This window comes from Marmota monax, unplaced genomic scaffold (assembly GCF_021218885.2).
Source record: "Marmota monax isolate L192 unplaced genomic scaffold, Marmota_monax_Labrador192_F-V1.1 WCK01_AAM20220418_F8-fsc00398, whole genome shotgun sequence".
NCBI lineage: Eukaryota > Metazoa > Chordata > Mammalia > Rodentia > Sciuridae > Marmota > Marmota monax.
In genome coordinates this window covers 209264-235170 of record NW_026695073.1, presented here as the reverse complement: position 1 = coordinate 235170, position 25907 = coordinate 209264, and the positions used below count along the sequence as shown (strand labels likewise).

The window sequence follows — 25907 nt, the reverse complement described above, 5'->3', positions numbered from 1 at the left end:
TCCACATTCAAAAATGATGCCACAAATTACTAGAATGTAAGATCCCTATACATGAAAGTCCACAGAAGACACAGCGAAAGAATGAGTTGTTTTGAGCACTTTGAGGATGTCTTTAATTTTAAAGAGGATAAACCACTTGAACCAGGAGTAGGGGAAAGACATTCAATATGCCAATTCCCTAGCAATGTCTGGGGCCCCTACTTCATTAAAGGCTACAAAAGCCATTTTGTGGAATGCAGAAAGCCAGCATGCTTCCACAGTGGCTGAGAGGCCCAGCTGTCTTCCTTTGAGAATGTAGAAAACACTATGCATTTTTAAGTTTAAAAAAAAAAAAAAGATTCTCCTCTTCTTTGCACACTTCCAACATGCCTGGAAATATATCAAGAAATTCTGCCTCCTAAGGACAGCTGGGCTGACCTATTTGGATCAAAGTCTGTTAGGTCTCAGTAGGAACTGAGAACAGGAACAGGTAGAATCAGCATGGGTTTTTAATTGGGAGAATTAACCAGCAGTATAGTAACTTCATCCAGTAAAGCAAATCACTAGGATGAAGACGTGGGGTAGGTTTCCTGCTGAGTGTGTTTACAGCACAGATCAACGCACACCAGCTAAGGGAGCCATTGAAGATATATGTGTATATTTGGAGTCTTACCTCCTTCAAGCAAGCTAACCCTTCCCTCGAAGTGAACAAATGGATCATTTACCAGGACTGGACATGCAATAGATAATATGCCTGACTACAAATGGACCAATTTTTCACTACTTTTGTTGTTTCAGACAACCAGTAATAGCTTTAGAAACCATTTATCTATTTTTTAAAATTTCCTTCTCTTACTGTTGTCAAATAATCTGAGCTTCGAGGCAGTGACAGCAGCATCATTTTATCTAGGGGAAAAGTCTCTTTTTTAAAATAAATATGTTGACCTGAAATCCATATTTCTAATATTTTTTAAATGTCACTGTTTGTACCTCCCTCTTTTTCTCCAAATAACTGGGAAGAGGATGAGCTTTGAGGTCAGTTATACCTGGTTGGAACCCTGTATGCATGGGTTAATAATTAGTATAACATGGAGCAAATTACCTCCAAACCTTGGGTTTTTTCATCTGTAAAACGGAGGAATTGATATTACCTCATCTGTATATCGTGAAGATTAAATAAGATAATGTATGTAAGACACCCACCACGGCCTTAGCACTGAAAGGTGTTAAGCACACATCGTTCATTCTGTCTCCCTCTCCTCCCCCCTTCCCTTCACCAAGTTGCTGGAATTACCACTTTGCACAGCCTTCTCTTGCATGCATGCTAATGATTGCCTGAAGGTGGCTTGAGAGCAATTTTAACAATCTCAAGTTATTCTACTTGTTAGTAGTTACAGTGAATAATAAATACAACTTGTTAATCATTCTGGACAGTTTTTGCATCAGAAAATTACATTGGCAGCTTTGCATAACAAAAGGTTAAAATATGAGCCTCAAAAGGAATAAATAAAGCTTGATCACTCAGCTCAAAATTCAGTATTTTATAGTTTTGCCTTTCAAATGAGTCCCACTGAAGTGCCTACAAATGCCTTCTACCAACATTTCATCCATATTTCTCTCTAATAGGTCTTAGTAAATTTTGTAAGATCCTCCCTCAGAAATAGTGAAGTGCTCAGGTCATAGGGCAGACTACCTGGGTATAAGTCCCAGGTACTCTACTTAGTAGCTGTGTGAATTTGACCAACTGAACCCTTCCACGCCTTGGTTCTTGTGATTTAAAATGGGGATAACAGTAGCACCTTATTTTCACCTTAGCAAATTGTGGTTAGGATTAAACAAATCTATGGTGTAAAGTATACACCATAGTGCCTGACACACAGGAAGCCCAAATAACTATTTTCCTTAATATAACCAATACATCAGATGGTATTTTTTTTTTTATGGCAACCAGGCCAATGGATTGTTCTTTTCAAAGAGAAGGTGGTCACTATGTTTTCAGGAAGGCCAATTTCTCCATCTGTGGCTTAAAGGATAGAAATAAGGAATGTAGAGGAAAAAGTGGAAAAGAAGATATCTATAAATTTGCAATGGCTTGTGCCTGGAAGTGCACACCAGACACACAGACACACACACACACACTCACACACACACTACACTGAAGCCAACTGCCTCCTTATGGAGGAAAAGAACTTGAAGAATGAGAGATTAAGTGACTGATTCAAAATCCATGTCCACTTTAATCTTAAAAAATAAAGAAAAAAAAATGGACTTAGACTATCTCTTTTACTAATGATGATTTCCAAAACCAAGTAAAACCAATAAATTCAAGATCTCTTCGGATTTCTAAGTCAAATTGGACAATTAAGAATTGTCCTTTGAAAACTTTAATTATGCATAGGAATTAATTACATTAAAATACAAATTTTTTTTTTTGTACCAAGGATTCTAGGATTGAACCCAGGGGTGCTTAACTACATATAGTCTGTTGATCCGTATGATTTACACTGCAAATTGTTGTTTCCTAAGAAAAACCAACCCTATATCCACAGAATACTAACCTGTACAAATACTTGGCTGAAAGGATTACATGACTTGGGCTTTGATATCACTATGAAAGTAGCTCACTTGGTGAGAATATGCTATTTGTTAGGTCTACAACTTGAACTTAACTCCACAAGCAATTAATCATGATCATTCATTTTTTAAAAAAAATTAAGTGACTCCTCTGTGCATAAGACTATTTTAGGAATTAGGGTTATAGCAGTAATTGAAACAAAGTCCTTGGGCTGGGCTCATTGGTAGAGTGCTTGCCTTGCATGTGTGAAGAACTGGGTTCAATCCTCAGCACCACATAAAAATAAATAAATAAAGAGATTGTGTCAATCTACAATTAAAATAATAATAATAATAATAATAATAATAATAATAATAATAATAATAATAATGTCCTTGCTCTCAAGGAGCATACTCCAGCAAGGGAGGCAATAAACAAATAAATTAGCAGCATGCAAGGGAGTGACAGATGCTATGGAGAGAAATAACACAGAGTAAATGTGTGTTAGGCCTTGGAACCCAGATAGGCTGGGGTATTTATTTAACCAAAGACGGTCAGGAAAAGTCTCAATAATAAAATAATCTTTAAGCAGTAACTTTAAGCAGAAAGGGAGAGAGAGTCATGTGGATATGTTGGGGAAAAAATGTTCAATACACAGAAACTATCAAGTTTAGAAACTGAACTTGCTCATAATACTTCTGAATTCCTGAAGTATTATGAGCAAGGGGCAGAGAAGTGGGAGATGAAATAATGTTCTGAGTTGTACTGAAGTAATGAATTAAAAATTATACCAAAGGAACAAAATAATACTATAATAATTTTTCTAGCCAGACAGGTAGCACATGCCTGTAATCCCAGTGACTCAGGAGACTGAGACAGGACCCTATGTTCAAAGCAAGCCTGGGCAGTTTACTGAAAACCTCATTCAAAATAGAGAATTCAAAGGACCAGAAATGTAGCTGAGTGGTAGAGCACCCTGGGTTTAATCTGCAGTATAGCAAAAAAAAAAAAAAAAAAAAATAGAAAAGAAATAGATCTTTCTAATCTGGATGAAAATTGACTTTTGACAAGGAGAACACTCATTTCAGTGGGCTTTAGTCAGAACTCAATGACCCCCTTTACTAGAAAGCAGGAAAACAGTGTCCTGACAAGGAGTTACAAAAGTTAATAAAGTCTTTAAAATGAGAACCATAATTTCAAATGGTTAAGTAATTACTGAGATGCTTTTGAGAAATGGGAAAGTGGATGGTTTGTCATTTGGTCTATGGGATATCACAAATTCATTTGTCTATCAAAATTATCCTTCCTAATGGATGCACCTGATTAAATGCATTGCCATCCAAATGTGCACCTGGCACATTTTAACTGAATGCTGCAAGGCCAGAACTTCCACTATCAGTTCCAATAAATGCAGATGTGTCCCTGAATGAACATTCAGACATTCATACCAGTTAGGTTACACATTCATCATTCCTGCAATTCACATTCTCCTAAAAGACTCAAATGAACAGCAACACAAGTACATCACCAATTGCAAATATGTGACAAGCTTGCATGCAATGCTTTGCTCTATGCTACAGACTACAGGAACTACCCTTCACCCGAAGGAGTTTGGGGATAAGGTCAGAGAGATGAGGAGGACCCTGGGGACACTGTCAGGGCAAAGGGAGAAGGACTGTTGATAGTTAATAATTGAGTTCTGTATATCACCTTGATCATATGCAACCTAACCTGGATTTCAGGAACGGAATTACCACTGATCAATCATCCTCCATGGCCTGTTCTTCTGCTCAGCATATAGATACAAGTTCAAGGGTATTCTATCTTAAAAATACACTTTCCCTACATGCTTTCCTGTCACAATTAAAATTCAAATTCCTCCAAAGCCTACTTAACCTCAGTGACTCTGTTCCAGCCACACTGGCCTTCCGGCTCTTCCAGAACACAAGAACATTCTTTCCTCAGGGTTTTTGCAAGAAGGACAGTTTCCAGCCAATCTCCACATGCCTCATTTATTTTCTCTCTCTGCTTGAATATCACCTCCTCAGAGAGGCCTTCCTGGCCTGGCCCACCTAGACTACCACTCATGACTCTGTCACCTTCGCCTATACCATTGTGACTAGACACCATCACCACCTGATATGCTATCTCAAGATACTCATTTAGTTCCTCTCCCCAAGTGGAATGGACTGAATGTTGTTCTCGTTTATTATCATTACATCCTTAGCATCTGAAATATCAGGCACACATTAGGTGCTCAATAAATATCTGCTGAATAAACATATTATTGAGTTTAGCAGAATAAACTGCCTTATTTATTCTGTGAATTAATAAAAATACTTAGGAGATCAAGATTAACAAGAGGCAGCATGTCTCTTAGCTCACTACCCAGCACTCAAAACAGCAGGAATATGATATCTCCCCGAGGCTTAAAGTGAAAAATGCCAAGACTGGAGGGCCAGTCTGACCTAACTGAACCAGAGACTGTTTGGCTCATTAATCAGATATTTTAAAAAAATTCTCCACTGGAGTTTATCAATTGTCCACCAATCCAGGAGCCATCTTGGGACTGCAGCGTGGCAGGGCCTAGGGAAACTCAAAACTCAGATCCGTGAGTTTGCAGCTAGGTCTGTATGGGCCTCTCAGAGCTTAGCAAATCCATGGAAAATGAGAAACTGGGAGCATTTCAACCAGGGGAACACAGGTTAAAGAGGCTGGAGGTAGCCAGGCTCTCCCCAGCTCCATGAGTCCTGAGGCCCAAGGGGACTGATGGGCCCATTACAGCAGGTTGGGAGACTGGAAGAGGGTGTGAAGGCATTTTGATCTCAGCTCCCCCGGCCAGCTGGTCCAGCACCCACCGGGTTCCCAGGGCCCACCTGGGCTAGCACTTGCCAGGTTCCAGCTCCAGCCTTGTCCCCGACTCCCTCCCCAGTCTAGCGTCTACCAGTCCCCAGGACCTGCCAGGTCCAGCATCCAAGAGGGCCCTCCTGCTCCACAGTCCCCAGTCTCTCAACCCCTCCTTGGCCCCTGACCTGGCCCATTGTGCATAGCCTCACTATCAGGCCACAGATCCTGGCATCTGGCCCTGCCCACCTTACACAGACCAGCTGGGCCCCCAGCCTTGCTGGGACCCTCACGCTACTTTACTGCCAGATGTGCCCTGTCCAGTGCACAGCCTCCCCCTAGTTTCCAGAATCCAGTGCCAGGCCCTGATCCACCTGTCACCTGACATGGCTAGCTGCTTTGCTGCCTGCCTGCAACCCAGCTTCCCAGAGCCACTTTGCCTCCAGGTCTGCATCCCAGCCACCCACACTAATCTCCCAAGAAGGGAAATTAGGAAGTCTTAAATCCCCACCTTCACACAGTGAGCAACACAATAAAGGAAGGACACACACTCCACGGCCCATACCAAAAGTTTAGATCATACTTCAACAAGAAATGAAAAGAAAACCAGTTCTGTTTTGCCTTTTGATTTTGGATTTCCCTATTAGACTCTTGTTTTATTTAAATATCTACTGACTGATTCAAGGACTCCTACCATAATCATGTATGTTTCTCCCCTCTCATTTCCAGCCTTGTTTTTATTTTTTTTTCCTTCCTTTCATTTTTTTCTTCCTTTCAATTTTTTTCTGTTTTGTTGCTGTTACAGTTTTCTTATTTTGTTTCTTTTTTCTTTGATTTTTTTTTTCAAAGGTGTTATTTTCACATGCTCTGTATTTTAAGGGTTGGGGTTTATGATTCACTTATTTTCATTTTCATTTATCACTACTTTATCTCCCTTGTCTCCCTCTCTCATTTCTCTTTTCCTGACACCCAAATTCTATTCTCTCTCTCCTCCTATATATTATTCTTTTTTTTCATCCCCTAACAACATATCCTAAGTTACCACTACATCTGCCCTATTCATCCTTTGAAATTGCAAACACTTTTCTACCCTCCTATCTCTTTTCTTTACACATACTCTATCGTAACACTTCTTAAAACTAATTGAGGTATATAATATTTACCCTCACCGCCAATGTCACAGCAATAATTTATACAGCAGAAGGCATAGACAACACCTACTGTTTGATTTTAAGCCAGACATAACATGTGATTATGTCTGGCTTAAATGTGTTCTATTTTTACTGACAGAAATTGCTGATCCCACTACTGATGAAAATTGCTGATCCCACTATTCCAACGTATGGTACCAATTAACACTAGATATCAAAATAGGAACTGAGGACCTAGTCTACTGCTATATATTGTTCGCATTCATTGTTGCTCTTATTGGGCTCCCCCTCCCCAATCTGTGAGGTACTAGTAACTCAGAAGGACCCTATAAACGCATAAGGTAGAAACTCTCCAACATCAAATCCATCCAGATAGATGGGTAGACACATAAACAATATGAAAAAGCAAGGGAACAAACAATCCTAAATAACCCATACTACCTCAACAGTAGACTCCTTTGATGCCATAGAGGAGGAAATGTCAGAGATAGAAGTCAGAAAGTTCATGCTTAAACTGATCTACGAGATAAAAGACAATGTAAGAAACAAAATCAGAGAGAAAATGCAAGAAGTGAAAGATCATTTCAACAAGGAGATAGAGATCCTGAAGAAGAATCAGTCAGAAATCCTTGAATTGAAGGAATCAATAAACTAAATTAAAAATTCAATTGAAAGCATCACCAATAGACTAGATCACTTGTAAGACAGAGTTTCAGGCAATGAAGACAAAATATATAATCTAGAAAATGAAGTTGACCATGGGGAAAAGATGTTAAGTGAACATGAACAGAACTTCCAAGAAATATGGGATAACATGGAAAGACCAAATTTGAGATTTATTGGGATAGATGAAGGCTCAGAGATACAAACCAAAGGAATGCACAGTCTTTTCAATGAAATAATATCAGAAAATTTCCCAAACCTTAAGAACAAAATGGAAAACCAAACACAGAAGACTTATATGACCCCAAATATTCAAAATTACAATAGACCCACACCAAAGCACATTATTATGAAAATTTCTAACATACATAATAAGAATAGAATTTTAAAGGCTGTGAAAGAAATATATCAGATTAATATAGGGGGAACCCAAGTCAGATCTCAGCTGATTTCTCAACCCAGACTCTCAAAGCTAGGAGGTCTGGGAATAACATATACCAAGCTCTGAAAGAAAATGGATACCAACCAAGAATTCTATATCCAGCAAAATTAAGCTTCAGGTTTGAAGATGAAATAAAAACTTTCCATGATAAACAAACATTAAAAGAATTTACAACTAGAAAGCCTGCATGACAGAAGAGTCTCAACAAAATATTCCATGAACATGAAAAAAAAAGTGAAAACCAGCAAAAGGAGGAACAACACTAAAGGAATAGCCAATCAAAGGAGAAACTAGTTCAAATTAAAAAGTAGAAATAAACCCAAATGACTGGGAATACAAATCATATCCCAATGATTTTTACAATCATATATTGAATGTAAATGGCCTTAACTCATCAATCAAAAGACATAGACTGGCAGATTGGATTAAAAAACAAGATCAATACTTCACAGAAGAAGAAATACAATGGATTAACAAACATATGAGAAAATGTTCCTCATCTTTAGTGATTAGAAAAATGCAAATAAGAACTATTCTGAGGTTTCATCTGACTCCAGTCAGAATGGCAATTATCAAGAATACAAGCAACAATAAGAGTTAGTGAGGATGTGGGGAAAAGGTACATTCATACATTGCTGGTGGGACTACAAATTAATACAACCCCTTTGGAAAACAGTATGGAGATTCCTTAGAAAACTTGGAATGAAATCACCATTTGACCCAGTTATCCCACTCCTCAGTTTATACCCCAAAGGACTTAATGTCAGCATACTACAGTGACACAGCCACATCAATGTTTATAGCAGCTCAATTTATAATAGCTGAACCAGCCTAGATGCCCTTCAACACATAAATGGATAAAGAAAATGTGGTATATATACACAATGGACTATTATTACTCAGCCTTAAAGAAGAATGAAATTATGGCATTTGCAGGTCAATGGATGAAGCTAGACAATATCATGCTAATGAAATAAGCCAAATCCCAAAAAACCAAAGGCTAAATGTTTTCTCTGATAAGCAGACACTAATCCATAATGGGGCGGGGGGGGGGGGTAGGGAAGAAAGAAAGAAATCTGGATTGTGCAGAGTGTGGAGAGGGGAGGGGTTGTGGAGATGGGAAGGACGGTGGAAGGAGATGGACATTATTATCCTATATACATGTACGACTACACTACTATATACATGTATGACTATACTACTGGTATAACTCTGTACCATGTTCACCCAGAGGAAGAAGTTGTGCTCCATTTGTGTACAATATGTCAAAGTGCATTCTACTGTCATTATTTTACTCCACTTTTTTTTTTTTTTTGCTACAGTGACTAAAAGATATGACCAGAACAATTATAGAGAAGGAAGAGTTTATTTAAGGGCTCATGGTTTCAAAGGTCATAGTCCATAGAAGGTCAACTCCATTCCTTAGGGCAAGAGGTGAGGCTGAACATCATGGTGGGAGAGAGTGGCAGAGAGAAGCAGCTCACATCACAGTGATCAGGAAGCAAGGAGAGAGACTCTGCTCTCCAGGTACAAATACATACACTAAAGCCATGCTCTAATTCCCACCTCCTCCAGTCACACCTACAACTTCCGTTACCACTCAGTTAATCACTATCAGGGGATTAAATCACTAATTGGGTTAAGACTCTCAAAACCCAATCATTTCTCCTCTGAACCTTCTTGCATTGTCTCACATGTGAGCTTTTGGGGTACACCTCACATCCAACCCTAACAGTCATGTATAATGAATTAGAATAACTTAAAAAATAAAAAAACAAGACCCACAATATAGTGTCTCCAAAAGACTCACCTTATAAGCAAGGATGTCCACAGACTGAAGGTAAAATGATGGGAAAAAACATCATTCACATGAATCTTATAAACAAGCAGGGGTTTCTATTGTTATATCAGATTCAAGTGGATTTGAAGCCAAAGTTAATCTGAAGGGACCAAGAAGGACATTTCATACTGCTTAAGGTATTATACAACAACAAGAAACAATAATCGTAGATATTTGAGCCCCAAACAGTGCCGCACCTACATATATCCAACAAACCCTTCTAAATGTCAAGTATCAAATAGACCACAACACAATAATACTGGGTGACTTTAACACACCTCTCTCATCACTAGATAGATCCTTCAAACTCAACTAAATAAAGAAGCTATGAAGGTAATGAATACAATTAATAATTTAGACTTAACAGACATATATAGAATATTTCATAGATCGAGAACTGAATACACTTTTTTGGTAGCATGTGGATCCTTCTCTACAACAGACCATATCTTAGGCCACAAAGCAACTACAAAAATAGAGATAATTCCTCATATTCTATCAGATCATAATGGAATGAAATTAGAAATCAACAATAAAATAAAAAAAATAGAAGATACTATAACACCTGGAGACTAAATAATATGCCATTGGATGACCAATTGATAGTAGAAGAGATCAGGGATGAAATTTAAAAAATAAATGAAAATCATGACACAACTTATCAAAATCTTAGACACTGTGAAGACAGTTCTAAGAGGAAAGTGCATTGCACTGAGCACATTCTTTAAAACAATAGAAAGTCAGCAAATAAAGGAGAATAAATCAACACTAAAAGCAGTAGAAGACATAAAATAACTAAAATGAGAGCTGAAATCAATGAAATTGAAACCAAAAAAAATTCAAAAAATAGACAAAACAAAAAGTTGGTTCTTTGAAAAAATAAATAAAATCGATAAACCTTTAGCTAAGATAACAAAGAAAAACAGAAAATTCAAGTCACTAAAATTCATGATGAAAAAAGGAAATATCACAATGGACACTACTGAAATACAGAAGATAATCAGGAACTATTTTGAAAATTTATACTCAAATAAAATAGAAAATCTTAAAGACATTGTCAAATTTCTGGAGACTTGGTCTGCCCAAACTGAATCAGGAGGACATACACAATTTAAACAGATCAACTTCAAGCAATGAAACAGAAGACATCATCAAAAACCTACCAACCAAGAAAAATCCAGGACCAGATGGATTCTCAGCCAAATTCTAAAAGACCTTCAAAGAAGAGTTAACACCAATACTCCTCAAATTATTCCATGAAATAGAAAAAGAGAGAACCCTTCCAAACTCATTTTATGACCCTGACACCAAAACCAAACAAAGACACATCAAAGAAAGAAAACTTCAGACCAATATCTCCCTCATGAACCTAGATGCACAAAATTTCAATAAATTTTACTAAACACTTTGTACAAAAACATGTTAAAAAGATAGTGCACCATGATCAAGTGGGGTTCATCCCAGAAATGCAAGGTGGTTCTACATACAGAAATCAATAACTGTAATTCATCACATCAACAGACTTAAAGACAAGGACCACATGGTTTTCTCAATAGATGCAGAAAAAACATTTGACAAAATTCAGCATCCATTCATGTTCAAAGCCCTAGAAAAACTAGGAATAGTCAGAAAATATCTCACCATTATAAAAGCTATATATATATATATATATATATATTGCTAAACCCAAGGCCAACATCATTCTAAGTGGAAAAAAACATTGGAAGCATTCCTTCCAAAAACTAGAACAAGACAGGAAAGCCCTCTTTCACCACTTCTACCCAACATAGTCTTTAAAACCCTAGCCAGAGCAATTAGACAAAAGAAATAAAATAAAGGGATACAAATAGGATAAGAAGAGCTCAAACTATCCCTGTTTGCTTACAACATAATTCTATATTTAGAAGACCCAAAAATCTTCACCAAAAAGCTTCTTGAACTCATAAATGAATTCAGTAGACTAGAAGGATATAAAATTAATACCCATAAATCAATTGCATTCCTAGACACCACTGACAAATTAGCTGAAGGAAAAAAATATTCCATTCACAATAGACTAAAAAGAAAAATACCTTGGAATCAATCTAACAAAAGAGGTGAAAGACTTCTACAATTAAAACTACAGAACACTAAAGAAAAAAAATTGAAGAAGACCTTAGAAGATGGAAATACCTCCCATGTTCTTGGATAGGCAGAATTAATATTGTCAAAATGGCCATACTACCAAAAGCACTATACAGATTTAATGCAATTCCCATTAACATTTCAATAATGTTCTTCACAGAAATAGAAAAAGCAGTCATGAAATTTGTTTGGAAAAATAAGAGGCCCAGAATAGCCAAAGTAATCCTTGGCAAGAAAAGCAAAGCAGGAGGCACCACAATACCCATCTTAAATTATACTACAAAAACAAAAACAGCAATGGTATTGGCACAAAAACAGACATGAAGACCAATAGAACAGAACAGAAGACACAGAGACATACCCACATAAATACAGTTATCTCATATTAGACAAAGGTGCCATAAACATATATTAGAGAAAGGATAGCCTCTTCAATAAATGGTGCTGGGAAAATTGGAAGTCCATATGTAGTAGACTGAAATTGAACCCCTATATCTGACACTGCACAAAACTCAACTCAAAGTGAATCAAGAGCCTTGGCGTTAGACCAGAGACCCTGCACCTACTAGAAGAAAAAGCAGGCCAAAATCTCCATCATATTGGCTCAGGAACAGACTTCTCAATAAGACTCCTAAAGTACAAGAAGTAAAATCAAGAATCAATAAATGGGATGGCATTGAACTTAAAAGCTTCTTCACGGCAAATGAAACAATCGAGTTTATGAACAGAGAATCTACAGAATGGGAGAAAATCTTTACCCCCTGCACTTCAGACAGAGCATTAATCTTCAGGATCTAAAAAGAACTCAAGAAATTTAACACTAATAATAATAATAATAACCCAATCAATAAATGGGAAAAGAAATAGAACAGTCCCTTCTCAAAAGAAGAAATACCAATAGTCAAAAATATATAAAAAAAATGTTCAAGATCTCTAGCAATTAGATAAATGCAAATTAACTACTCTGAGATTTCATTTCACTCCAGTCAGAATGGCAATTATCAAGAATACATGTAACAAAAATGAAATTATGGCATATGCCAGTAAATGGATGGACCTAGAGAATACCATGCTAAGTGAAATATAATAGTTCCAAAAACCAAAGGTCAGATGTTCTCTCTGATATATGGATGCTAACCCACAACAAGGGTAGGTAGGGAAGGGAAGTATAGAAGTTCATTAGATTAGACCAGGTGTTGAAGGGAAAGGAGTGGGAATGGGAATAGGAAAGACAATAGAATGAACCAGACATAACTTTTCTATGCTCATGTATGAATACATGACCAGCATAACTCCACATCATGTTCAACCATAAGAATAGGGTCAAAATTGTTATGAGTTGCACCCCATGTATGTATAATATGTCAAAATACACCCTACTGTCATGCATATCTACAAACAACAAATAAAAATGCATAAATTTAATCGATTTGTGGTATGTTAAATGATTATATTGCTCTCTGAGTTTTACCAAAATAGTAGCTATGGGTCTAAGTTCATTTTTCATGTACTGTTTTCATAAATGGTACATTTTTCAAGCTAAAGGATGAGGAAAAAAACATGATACAAATATTAGTGCCCAAACCATATACTAAAGGGAAGGAAAGGAAACAGAGCAGAACCGATTCCCCCAAGAACAGGGTGAAGACAGATAAGCTTCCATGATAGACTAAATGAGCAACCTAGGAGGATGACAACAGGGACCAGAAAAATATACGCTCTGATTGCAAAATTTTTCTTCCAAGTTATATAAATAGCAGCTTATCAAGAGAAAGTGCTCAGTGGATACTGGACAAAGAGGAAAAGGATAATGTAGTGTAGAGATTACTTAGTGAATCTTCAAACTCTGCATATCCAGCCAAAAATTTTTTAAAAAATTATTTTTCACAAGGAAGATGATATTACAAATAAAATGTTTATGACCAATGGTCGGATGTTCTTAACATCACAGATTTTCAAAGGACCCTGTGTTCCAGTTCTGGGTGACAATTTTTAATTCTTCAAAATAAGCTCTTTATGTGGGTCATAAATTTAAATCCCCATAGGAATCAGGCAGGAGATTTAGACCAGGAGTGAGCAGCACAGGGGCTAGGGACTAAGGATCAGCCTGCCATGCCCTCCCTTAAGAGAAGGGCTACAGCTCCTGCTAGCATGCATGCTCCTGTCTTTGGAAAGCCTAGGCTTTCTGATAGGATTTCTCAATTTTTGTTGTTGGGAATGAATCCAAACATTTTTTAAAATTCATGCAAACAAGACATTTGCAGCCACCAGCAGACCTCAGCTGGTAATGGCCAATAAACACTCAAATATGAAATCTGACCAGAAGGACAGAAGCAATGGTTATAGAAGAAAAATGTCTACTTTCTGGTTATGTGAACAAGTACACCCCCAAAATACTTGCTACCTCCACAAATCTGAGCCTTTGCTAGTTATAAAGAGGGAAATTTTAAGGGAAATCTCAGATATTTGAGGCATAAGATGCCTTGAGCCTTACAAATGGAACATTAATGAGAAAACGACTTCATTTTTATCCATAAATTCTTCTTATAATTTATTTTTAATTGACATGTAATAATTATACACATTTATGTGATATACTATGATAATTAGATACATGTATACAATGTGTAATGATCAAATCGGTAATTAGCATCTCCATCTCCTTAAACATTTTTCACTTCTTTGTGTTTGCAGTCTTCAAACTCCTGTCTTCTAGTTCTTTGTAAAATATGTAAGTTGTAAACTACAATCACCCTACTGTGCTGCAGAACACTGGAATTTACTACTATATAACTATATTTTGGTACCATTATCCATCCTCGCTCTGTGTCTCATCCCCCTACCATTCCTAGGCGGTAGTAAACACTCTGATACTTTATGCTTCTGTAAAACCAACTGTTTTAGCTTCCTTATATGAGTGAGAATATGTGCACTGCCTTTCTAGGCATGGCTTATTTTACTTGGTGATGTCCACCAGTTCTAACCATATCGCTGCAAATGACAGAATTTTGTGCTTTTTATGGCTGAGTAATATTACAGCATGTATATATACTATAATTTTTTTATCCACTTATCCAGCAATGGACCCTTCAACTGATTTCATCATTTTAGCTATTGCAAAGAGTGTCATAATAAACATAGGGATGCAGTATACCTTTTATATTATCCACAAAATTTTAAAGTCTCAGATAAAATTGCTAGTGGCTTAGTTATCTGGTATTCATTAAATAACAAGAAGATTCTAAGCAAAATATAATATGCTTAAAAAGCAAACTAAAGGTCTGGCTGGCTTATCTACTACCTAATTTATTAGTTTAACTAAGAAACAAGCCTACAACTTTCATATAAAGCAAAGATGACTCATATTAGCTGATTTGATGTTTATGATTTCACTATTTTCAAGTGAATCCTAAAGGGCCACTTCATCAGCTTATTGAGAACTTGATGAGTGGACACATGTCTATCATGTGCATCTCACTACAGTTTTATTGCTCCATATTCACCATCAAACATGAGAATTTTTACTAAGTGTCCCATTCAACTTTTCAGTCATTGAGGGATTCCTATATCCGTGTGTATTAGTCTCTTTTCCATGAGCAATGGAACAAAATACCTGAGGCTAGGTATTGCATAAAGAAAAAAGGTTTGTTTAGCTCACAGTTTTGTAGGCTGAAAAAATTCAAGATTGGGCAGCCCCACGGATTCAGACTCTGGTAAAGGCCTCAGAGAGGATGGCATCACAAGGCAAGTGCTTGTGGAAGAAATTACATGAGTGAACAGGAAGCCCAAGAGTGGAGAGGGCTGGTCTTACTCCTTTTATAACAACTCACATGTATAAGAACTTATAATGTGATACCAGCTTTAATCCTTTCTGAGGGTAGCACCTCAGTGATCCAATTAATTTGCAGTAAGCCCCACCTTTTAAAGGTTCCACCACCTCTAACATCTATTGGAAATCAAGTTTCTAGCACATGAATTTTGGGGGAACAAACCACATCCAAACAATATCAGTGTGTGTTCTAAGATACACCTCCCTATTTACCCAGTGAAGGCAGCCTTCACCTTCATAAAGACTCCCAGTGCCAGGAAGCTTTATGGCCCTGCTCAGTGCTCAGTCTCCTCCTTGCTTCACTTACCTTCCTGTCTGGTATAATGAACCACCTCATTTTTTTGTGTGTGTCCTGGCTCCTACTCCCTCCTGAATCTCTTCTCCCATTTACCAAGCCCCACAAAAGTCAGCCATGTCTTTCTTGACTTCCTACCTCAGCCCGAAGGCCTGATGGGATGCTGTATAGGTTTGGATCCAGTTGCAGACAACAGACACTATAGTACCTGGTGTAAGAAAACAATATTTTGTTGCTAGGTATCACATGCTTCACAAAATCACTAATGGAAATGGAGAAACAGAGTCATCTAAGCTTCCAACAGCAGCTTCCATAACTGCAAAGTTCTGCTGCAATGTAAAATATTCCTATCACCAATGCAGAAACACATCCCATCAGGAATAGTCCTGATAGGAGCTGTCATCTTACTCTGCACAGTCTAAGTGTTCTCTACTCAATTCCCCTGACTAAAAGTCTTTCATGACTTCACCTGCCTGTTGCAATCCATTAGGCTATTACATAAAGCTTTTTCACATCTGGACCTACCTCCTTGGCCACAAGACACTTTCTGAATCTACAACCATCCCCCATTGTGCTACATCTTCTTGTCTTGTCTTCTTGTGCTGCATCTTCTTGTGTTGCCCTTTGTGTGAGCTGCTCTGAGCTATCTTTTCCCATCCTCTAATCTCCTACTTATTCTTCAAAACCCAGTTCAAAAGCCACTGCCCTATGAAAGTACCCCAAATCAACTTGGTTGCCTCTTCCCTTTTCTTTCTCTCTACTCTCAGAGTTCTTGGAACATAGCTTCATTCTAGACTCTAAGTATTTCTTTATACATGTGGCTTATTCTTTTTAGCATTAATAGAAATCATGGCTAATGCTTCATAGACCCCAGGTGTTTGGACTAATCACAAAAAAAAAAAAAAAAAAAAAAAACTACATGGAAAAGAATGATTAGAAGAGCAGTCAGGTTTAGCAGTTCAAACTAGGGGGGGAAATCCAGATTCCAAAATATATCAAGACAAGCTATTTTCTCAGGCACACATTTCTTAAAATTCAGTAAACTTTCAGAATATGCAAATGATATTAAAACCTCCCTTCAGAATATTAGAGTGACAGTTACAAGCAAATGACATAAAATGGCTCCCTATGGACCCATCTCAAGATAGCATCGGATGCTCAGGGTTGTCATTAGGAAGGACACTACCTAAGTCATACATTTTTTAGCTTAATAACAGAGATGGCACAGTTATAGGTATGTTTTCATTATTATCTCTGCCTTCAGAACTTTACTTGGCCTATGCCTAAAAACAGAAAAGTTCTTCTGATGTTAAGATCATGACAGTAGAAGAAATACCAAGTTTTAAGCAGACTCATGTGAGAGATGTGCATTTAGGATCCACTGGGCTCTGCCTTCTCCAGGTCAATAATGGAGATGCTCCATCCATTTTCCTGGATGGAATTTTCCTGTGAGAGCATCAGCTCTATCCTAGTTCCTAAACCCAGCAAAGCTATTTGCTCAAGTTCCAGTCAGTCTCGGAGTCTGTCCCAAATTCCGGGACAAATCAGAGCTTTGGGAGTCAACAAGAACCAAAAGGTAGGAGGAAGAAGATTGGGTACTTCCACACAACTAACCTTCTTAGAGCCAGGCATGGTGGTGCACTCCTATAATTCCAGTGACTTGGGAGGTTGAGGCAGGAGGATTCCAAGTTTGAGACCAGCCTTAGCAACTTAGTGAGACCTGTCTAAAAATAAAAAGGACTGAGGATGCAGCTCTGTGGTAGGACACCTCTGGGTTTAATTTCCAGTAAGGGGTGGGAGGGAATTCTGGGAGTGCCCTTAGTCATATAGTATTGTAGGAAAGTCATGTTACTCTGCAGAATTTTAGGAACAACCCCAGGTCCAATTAAGGCCCAAGCAAAGTCCATTGCCAATGCTGTAGGGCAGAAAAACATTCATCATCTCCAGTAAAAAAATTTCTACTTCTGGCTTCTGCATGTATTCTGCTAGTCAAGTGTCAGCACAGAGCCTAGGACTCATCTGCTTTGTGGCTTTCACTGTGACAACTGCAATTCCAAGCCTGTGGTTGCAGGCAAGACAACATTTGTAATTGTCTTGTTGGCTCAGGGTAAAACAAATACACATTTAGATCACAACAGATAAACACTTCCCCTGAATTAATCACAAACGGGAAGCTAGGAAACACACTTCTTTCAGGGAAACTGAACCTCAGAGTGGCAAACCCATCCACAAAGAAAAGAGAAATTTTAGAATATTAATAGCATCCTTCAAGTGGGAGCTCTTATTATAAAATAAGTCCCTCAAATGACAGCAAATAGAGAGGGCTGAGAATGCTTGAAGGTGAAGGTCAGTCTCAGGGGTCATGTTTCCAGGGCATCTCTCCCACCGCAGATAGTGACAGCATGCTGATGACAGACATGGTAAGATTCATTTCAAAATGTACTTTTTGCAGCTCACTGTATTCTTGGCACAGAAGACCACCTGCTTCCCCATCCTACCTGCAGAAGGATCAGCAAAACTCTCTTAGTAAATGCCCCTCACCAGAGAAGACGGTAAATTTTTCCCCTTTTCTCCTAACATATAAATTTTCTTCTAGAACATACAGCTTTGTTCTGCTCAAAGCAGAACTGGATAAGTCAGACTTTGGTGGGAAGCGGGAGGAAGGGAGGAAATAGATTTTGTAACAAAGCGGACTATGTAGAGAATTGCTAGGTAGCCCCGGCACTGGCCTTTGATGGCAGAAGGTGATGGAACAACCCATATTAAACAAACTCACTGAGAGCTGGGAAAGCACATCAAGGGAATCCAGTGGAATGTACAGACTTTTCCTTCTATTTGGAGCCATGTTGTCTAACTACCCTGAGGCTTCCAGGAACTGCAGCGTAGGACAGTCCATGGGCAAAAGTTCTCTCTTCTTTGGGTTCTTACCCCTTCTTTTTGCTTTCCTTTCTTTCTCTTCTCTTCTCTATCCTTCAGGTCTCCTGGAAACAGACTCTGAGATAAAGAGCCACATTCAGGGACTCTACTGGGAACCCCAACAGCAAGGGTGAAGGAGGCAGGCCTGGACAGAAAGAGCCTAGTTCAGTTAAAACAGAGGCTCTGGCCAACTCCACAGGGAGCTGCCAAGCAGGAACAGCCTTTTGGAGATGTCCACAGTGGGTCTGGTAGTATCATCCCTATTTGGGTGGAGTTAGAACCTTGGGAAGCTCTCTTCACCCAACAGCAATTTCCCAGGGAGGACTCACTGAGAGCTACTGACAGCCACATACTCCCAGCAGCTGTGGAACGAGCCATTCTGTCCTGGAGGGCAGATACAGGTGACCTTCACAGCTCCACTTGCCTTCCTTTCCTTTCTTTCCCTAACCTTGACCCGAAGTCCTTATATTCCTTTGTCCTTTCCCCAGGGTCCTTTCACTCTATCAGAAAAGATAGAGTGTAATAATTCCGTTTCTTCTAGCTCCACTAGGGTCAGGAAACCATCTGAAGACAATCTGACAATATGTAACTTGTCTTAGAAAATCTGCAGCCAATTTTCAAAAGAAAATTCTCCATTCTATCTCAAGTACACACCACCAAATGGGTTCCATATGCTTCCTTCAACTTAGTATGTGCCATGGCCCCAGCAGGAATTATCAGTCATAAAATCTCCACCTGTTCTTCTATGAGAGTCATGACTACATGCTGTCCTTGGGTTGTCCTACCTTTGGATGTGCTGTGACTGTGTTGAAGAAAAATACATGTTAAACAATAAATGTCCTAATAAGCTCACATTGAGTAGAAATGTGAAAAGCCACACCATTTTATAAGAGCTTTCCTATAGTAAGCATATGCTCAGCCCTGCTGATAGATGCCTCAAATACATTGTCATTTAATATTCACAACAGGATAAACCTATTGTTTCCATGTATCTGTAAGGAAACAAAAACTTAGAGATACTATGAACTTGCTGACGATCATATATCTAGTAAGTGCTTAAGGTTAGATGTGGCAGAGATGGCTAATTGTCACTAAAATTCATACCATTCATCCATATGTGGAGCTGTCCTTTGAAGTTTTTCAGCAGCAGAGACCACATGTTCCAGTCCCTAGGTAGGGTCATATGGCTAGTTCTATTAAACAAATGGGAGCAGAAGTGATATGTGTCACTTGTACATTCCTCCTTCTCTCTTCTCTGTCTGCCAACCATATGCAGGAAACTCTGAAGACCTCATGGGAAGCTCAGCTATGAGACGGAAGGAGTCCAGGTCCCTGAATCATCAAGTAGGTGAAAGCTAACATCAACCATGAATACATGTTAGACTACTGCTGTGTGAGTGAGAACTACAATTCTGTTGTGCAAAGTCACTGAAATTTAGGGGCTTACTTGTTTTGGCAGTTAGCATTATCCTAACTAGTACACAGGATGAAACCTAGACTTATATGGTCATTTATTCATTCAACTCAACATTTTTTAAGTATCAACCAGTTAGATGTATACTCCACAATGGAGTCATAAAGAAGTCATATAACCTAGTCTCTTCCTTCTAGAAGCTTATATTGTAGCAAAGAAGAGAGATTGTTCATAATACTGTGGAATCATTGCAGAGGAATGAGTGGCTCTGTCTGTCCTCATTCACAGAGTTAATTCCCTACAGAGACACTAACATTCGTATAACTGTCCTTTTTTTTAACTTATTTTTTTCTACATGTGTTATATTAACACAAATTCTTCCCATGTGTATTTCTGATAAACATAGAGATTTGGTTGGGGAGAAAAATCCCTAAAATCAATTCTGGAGAGGGGGCTGGTTAGAATGTGAAGGCAGTGAATTCAGTAACTACTAGTAACTCTCCTAAAAGTAATTTTTTTAGTGCTGGGCACTTTTGTTCTTTGTCTTCAAACATTGGTTGGACAAAATGTATAAAGAAATACAGTAAGTAAAAGCATAAGAAAAACTAATGTTTTTTCTAACTTGGTCTACTTTAAAAAAATTGTGCATTCTTGTGAAAAGGAAAAAGTCAAGTAGAGCAAAAGAGATACAAGAAACGTGTGTGCTACATGCATGCATACCTCATTCCTCTACCATTACACTATTACCCCAACTCTGAAGCTGGCCCAGAATATTCCCTCTCCTGTTCTAATTCTCTGTCTCCACTGGTGGGGAAATCTCTTGTCGCTCTTCCTGCATCTCATCCATCTCTCCCTCCCTACCCTCCACCCATGTACCACATCACCCTCTTCATTCTCCAAATATCCCAGCCTATATCCTTCTTCCTGCACACTGTTTTTCAAAGCAACTCTTGCTGTAATTAAGAATTCAACCATTCTCTTACGCATTTTGTTTACACTTACATCTTCCAGTGTAACAGCAAACTCCCTAAAGACAAAACATGTGACCTGACTTTTTTATCCATGTCCCTGGAAATTTACCTAGCACATACAACCCAAAAGGGAAATACTTAGTGAGTGACCATCTGACTAACTGACCCATCTTGGGTGATTTCATGAGGTAGTGTGACAAGAGACCTTTCAAAGATATGAGGAGTGACAGTCGTTAGCAAAATTTTAGCAACAGGCAATACAACGTGGTGCTGAACGAAAGCCCAGGATTATAAGCAAGACAATCTTAGCTCTACTTCCATTTCAAACCCAGCATGGCCTTGGATGTAGCACTTACGTATATACATAGACATCCTTGGGCCTCAGTTTCCCTATCTTTAAACAGGGAATAATATTACCTTCTTTCTATAATCAAAACAGGTGTAGTACAAAAGTCCTTCCAAATCTCAGCTTTGTTAAAGGAATTTCCTTGTGTGTTGATTGAATGAGTAACAAAATCCAGTCATTCTTGTCCAAAGTAATTTTAGTGAGCTCCCTAATAATGACGAAGGAGGGGTTATAGCTCAGAACAAACCAGCACTGCCTTCTCAACCCATGCTTCTCACAAAAGCAAGTGACTAAATGAATGAACGATATGATGCATTTAACTCTGTGCCCTTTGCTTTTGCAACTTACTTCTGCAAACCGCTGAAAAGGCACTTCTCCCCTAATGGAATCAGAAGGGCCACGGCAGAATGTCTGGTCATGAGCCCAAGCTATGAACAATATGGAGAGGTGTCTCCTGTCATTGCACTGCTCATTAATTGTCCCATATAAGGCGAGTCGTGCAGGGAGAGTGTGCTTTTCCAAAGTGCAGCAGGGAGGCTCCACATGGGTCAGGGGCAGCCCAGCAGCAGGGCTCTCCTGCTGCTCTATCCAGCAGCTCCAGGCCTCACTAGGGGCCCAGGTCTCCCTCAGAGAGCTTTATTATTCTGTCAGCTGTGACTCCCCCTCCTCTCATTAATGCATGTCCTGGGGTCCTCTCTTCAGAAGCTGAGGCAGCACTCTTCAAGTCGGCTCTCCTAATTGATGGAAGAGCGCTGGGAGGTACACATTCAAGCAGAAGCAAATGTTTACATAGTTCCTTTCCTCACCCTCTCTTCTCAGCAGTGTTCACAAGAACCCTGAGGCACAGTTTCCTGGAATGTGCTGCAGCCTGCCTCTCTCATACTCTCCACCTCTGGGGTCTCTTTGTCACTACAGACTGGGTTAGTAGCAGAGGCTCCTGGGTCAGACTATCGGGGATTGAACCCTGGTCCTGCATAGATTTGGGTAAATCATTTCATCTGCTGCTTCTTAACCTGAGAAATAGAGGTGACAGTATCTTCCACATGGGGTTATTATGAGGACCAAATGACAGGAGGCATGTAAAGCACCTCTCAGCACAGTCCCTGGCCCGTGGGAAGTACTCAGTATCACCATGCTCTTTGACCACCTGTGAAATGGTCCCACAGACCACTGCCTCTCAGGAAAGATCACAGTATCTTTCTCCCATCCTGAATCAACCACTCAATTCTTTCATTTCTTTCTTTTTTTTCTTTCCTTTCCTTTTCTATTTTCTCTTCCTCCTCCTTCTTCTTCCTCCTCTGTGACTATCTCCACTAGGGATTAAACCCAGGGTTACTCTACCACTGAGCTACAACCCAGCCCTTTTCATTTTATTTTGAGATGGGGTCTTGCTGAGTTGCCCAGGCTTCCCTGGAACTTGTGATCCTCCTGCCACAGCCTGTCAAGTCACTAGGATTACAGGTGTACGCCACCACACCCAGCTACTCCTGTTTCTTTTCATCGTGATGCATAGTTTGGATGATACCAGAACACTAAGCACTTTTTCCATAAATCAAGATTGTACTTGGAACATTTGTGCAAAAATCCACAGTATACTACAGACCACCTGGAAAATTCACAATTTCTTCCTATTGCCTTCCAACCTTAATATGATCAGAAAATGTGAACTTGTATGAAAACAGGGGAAGAAATCCCATGCTATCAAAGAGAGAAGAAAACAATGCTGCAATGTGATTTTTAGTCACAACCAACAACTTCCCTTGTTTCCCTCCATGCTCTTGTTGTGTCCACTTTTAGAAGATGGAAAATTTAAGAGGAAATATCTTTCCATACAGTGACTTATGTAGCTATCCCCAATTATTCTCCATGAGAATTAAAGTGACAGTTACTGGATTTTCAATTTCAAGGTACCAGATATGCCCAGTCTTCAGTAAACATTTACATCTTAAAGATCACCCTAATATTCAAGGAAATAAGAATTAGAAATTGAATTTTCTAGGAGAAATTGTTAGGAGATACTGTTAATTCTGAACCAAATCATCAGATGAATATAGCAACAGTGAAGAAGGAGATGGTTTTCCAGGGAGAGGCCAGGGCACAGCTAAGTGCCTGCAAAGGAAAATGCTAATGAGAAGTGGATGGGAAATGTCCACAGCATCCAGGAGGACAGGAGCACAAGGACCTCTAAAGGTGGAGTGAGGTGGGATCTGGCCATCCTTCCCTTCCATCCTGGTAGGGATCCAGAATGAGAAGGGAGGGTGGAGGTGAGACATGCAAATGAAAACAGGGAGACCAAGTGAAAGTCTGCAGATGGAACAAAGAACTCCCAGATGGTTGAAAGAGACATAGCTATGAAAACTGAACTTCCTGCAGACAAAAATACCAGAGTTCCCTGATGATAAAGCAGTACCATCCTAATATGGCTTCAGGGAACCCCACACGTCAAAAATTCAATGAAGAGACACAGAATTTCCATTCGGCTTTCCAAAGATTTGTTCTTAAATATTGTTTGGCTATTAGGTATCTCCCAAAAGCTCATGTGTAAGACAATTCAAGAAAGTTTAGAGAGAAGATGATTGGGTTATGAGAGCCTTCACCTAATCAGTGTGTTAATCCCCTGATGGCAACTAAAGGCAGGTGGGGTGGGGCTGCAGGAGATGAGTCCTTGGGGAAGAGCCTTTGGGGTATGTATTTTGTCTTTGTTGAGGGGAGCTAATCCTCTGCTTTCTAATCATCATATCTCGAACCACTTTCCTTTACCATACACTTTGTGTGATGTTCTGCCTCACCTCAGAACCAAGGAATGGAGCTGGCTGTCTATGAACTGAGACCTCTGAAACCATGAGTCCCGAATAAACCTTTTCTCCTTTAATTGTTCTTATCAGGTCTTTTGGTCATAGCAGTGAAAAAGCTGCCTAAAACACATATGAATAAATAGCCCAGGCTCCAGGCATTTGGAGAAAGTGTACAGATTACATAGAGAGAGTCAAATACATAATCGGCAAAATAAAATAACTCAGAAGAAACAGACACAATGTAGGGGCAGAGAAGATTCCAAAGATACCCTGATCATTGTCTCCAAAAATCTGAAACTTTCCTGCCTGACATGCCTGGGGATGTGACACACTAATGACACTAGTCTGCTCTTCTCTTGCAAGGGGACCCATTAATATTTCTGCTGGGAGGGAAAAGAAGTGGGTAGTTTAGTTTTTATTTTTTAATTATATCTACAACATAAAAACATGATGCTATTAAAATAAACATTAAAAATAAGAAAGTTCTTTTACATATTGAAAATAGTACTAAAATTTAAAAATAGGAAACAGTCAAAGGACAGCAAGATTACGTCAAGAAATTCACACAGAAAGTGGAACAAAATGACAAAGAGGTGGAAAATAGGTCAGAAAGCTTAAGTCAGAGGTTCTGTCTAACCAATCTGAGTGCCCAAAAGAAAACAGAGAACACATTCATGAAGAAATTTTCAGGGAAACAAATTAAGGAAATTTACAAAACCAAAAAAGATATTAATTTCTCACTAAAAAGACATGACAGAATGGATGAAAAAGGAACGATACTGAGGGTAGCATTGAAAAATTTGAGAATATCAGAGACCTAGGGATCTTAAAGATTTTGAAACAGAGAAAAACAGGTCACAGGTAAAGGATCAAAAATAAGAAAAACATCCATCATCTCAAGAGCAACATTACAAGATAGAATTTAAAGAGAAAATTATTTACAACTAAAGAGCCTAGATTTACCCAAATTATTAGTGATAAGGATTACAATCAAATATACAAAGTCTCAGAAAAATTACCTCCCATGATTTTTCAAGAAGCTATATCTTATGATTTAGATATGACATGTCCCACAAAAGCTCATTTGTGAGACAATGCAAGAAAGTTTAGATGTGAAATGATTTGGTTATGAAAGCCTTAAGCTAGTCAGTAAATTAATCCTTTGATAGGGATTAACTGAGTGGAAACTGAAAGCAGGTAGGGTGTAGCTGAAGGAGGTGGGTCATTGGGGGCATGCCTTTGGGGTATACATTTTGAACCTGGTGAGTGGATTGAGTGTCTCTCTGCTTCCTGGAGCCATGTTTCTAGCTGCTTTCCTTGGCCACACCCTTCTGCTATGATGTTCTGTCTCATCTCCAGTGCAAAGGAGTGGAGTCAGCCTTCTATGAACTGAGATCGATGAAACCATGAGACCCATATAAATTTTTCCTCCTCTAGGGCTAGGGCTGTGGCTCAGCAGTAGAGTGCTCACCTAGCACGAACGAGGCCCTGGGTTCAATCCTCAGCACCACATAAAAATAAATAAAGGTATTGTGTCCAACTACAACTAAAAAATAAATATATCAAAAAAATAAAAATAAATTTCCTCCTCTAATTATTCTTGTCAGGTTTTTTTGGTCACAGCAGCAAAAGAGCTGACTGAAATACTATATGAGGATAATTAAATTAATTAAGAAAGAAAATAACATGAAATCTAGGACACAAGAGAGAGAAGCAAAATTAATTAGATAAAGCCCAATTCTAT

General features: G+C 38.8%; 1 protein-coding gene across 2 annotated transcripts in view; it reads right to left on the bottom strand.

Moving 5' to 3' along the window:
• Positions 1–25907, bottom strand: part of Rasgef1b (RasGEF domain family member 1B) — a 560746-nt gene that overhangs the window by 381387 nt on the left and 153452 nt on the right. The gene's annotated exons all lie outside the window — the stretch shown is intronic.